The following is a 1,763-nucleotide window of genomic DNA, read 5'->3' as shown; positions in this document are numbered from 1 at the left end:
GAAGTGGTGTTCGGGTTCTAGTTAAGAGGAAGGTTGGTGAAGGAAGTGTCGTTGTGGATTAAAATGTTCATGGTAGAAGAGGGACTATTGCCCTCACCTACCATGGATATGGTAGTGTAAAATGCCAGTACCGGGGGAAGGACCTAAGGGGAGAATGCTACTAGTTGGGGAATAGAGATGCTGCTAAAGGAATGGATGTAGAAGGGATGTGGAAAGCTAGAGACGTTAGGGCATAGAGGAGAGCGTTGTTAGCGGACAAGTGGCAAACAAGAGTGGTTTAGATTCTAAAGAAGAGAAATATGGGACCCCACCAAGTAGGAGCGGTGTCGGGGAACCCCCAAGAGGAAAGGAGAGAAAAGGGAGATGCCAGATAAAGCAGGATTGGCAATTGGAAAGACAAGAGCTAGAATGATAAAGAGGATCCTTCCTTACAGGTTGTGGAAAGGATAGTGGAGAAACAAATGTCGAGTAGTGGTGAAGAGGAATGTGAAGAGAAAATGGGCAACATAATGAGAAGGTTATTTACTGAAGAATAAACATCCACAAGAAATCAGCAGCAATGTCCCCAAGGTACAAGTAGTATTCCTCCTGACCTTCCCCTGGTACCTTATTATAATCTGGGAGAATTTGTTATTAAGTTAGCCAAAGCAATACGAGTACATAGTGTGCATGGGAAATATAAGGCCAGTTTCAATACAATAAATAGTAGGGGAATTAGTGGTACTAGTAACTTGGGATTACAAGGATCTCACGAGCTCGGAACCAAGGGATTTGTGTTATTGGTGCATACTTTAATAAACATGGCAGGATCTTTTACCAAATACCCAAAGTTTGCGGGTAGGTGAAATGAAGACATAGAACAACATTGGTATCTCTGCGAAGCTATATGGAAAGCACAATAGACACCAGACAATGTCAAAATAGTTGAGTTCCATACCATGCAAAGAGATATAGCTCTGCGTTGGTTTGTAAAATGGGTGGAAAAGAGCTAGAATCCCACAGTAGACGAGATCAAGAGGGGGTTCGTGAAGGAATTCAAAGTACCTCACACTGACCAGCAAGGGTTATCGGAGCTATGGGAAATCAAGTAGAAGGAAGGTGAAACTGTTTGGGAACTAATGCAAATATTTAAGGATGCTATTTCTAAGTTGAGTTACACCTTAGATCCTAATACCAAAGAGACTGGTTCATCAAGGTGCTCTTTCTCCTTACAAGGATGTCGTTGATGCAACATAAGATCAGGTATGTCCAAGATGCTTTAGAGAAAGCGTCACGTATAGAGGCCATGGCTGGATATCCTCATGAACATAGAGGAGGGACAGGATTGTAGGATCTGTCGATTATGGGCCCTCAAAACCATATTGCAACTTTAATGGAGAGATTAAAGGACCTTCAACCAGTTCGGCTAGATAGACCCAACGTATGGTGCACACACTGTATGGTCGAGGGACATGTCGCGATAGAGTGTCTGAGGTTTTAGGGAATTAATCATCCACGAGGAATTGCAGGATCATCAGGAACCCCACCAACAACAGGAGTTGCGGTGGTAGGATCGCAAGGATTTTTCCCTATACGAAACAATCAGGAATATTGTGAGATTTGTAGGATGTATGGACATCTATCGCAGATGTCCTCGATAATATAGAAGTACTCCAATATCCCTAAAAACAACTATTGTGAGTTTTGTGCATCCACAACTCATCACACTAATCAGTGCAGAGCATTGGATGCTCTAGCAGAATGACTAGACAGGTCGATGTTTA

The sequence above is a fragment of the Pinus tabuliformis genome, chromosome 9 (genome assembly GCF_031772625.1).
Source record: "Pinus tabuliformis cultivar Carrire ecotype Pingquan chromosome 9, CPIR1, whole genome shotgun sequence".
Classification (NCBI taxonomy): Eukaryota; Viridiplantae; Streptophyta; class Pinopsida; order Pinales; family Pinaceae; genus Pinus; species Pinus tabuliformis.
Note: the sequence above shows the minus strand (reverse complement) of the source record.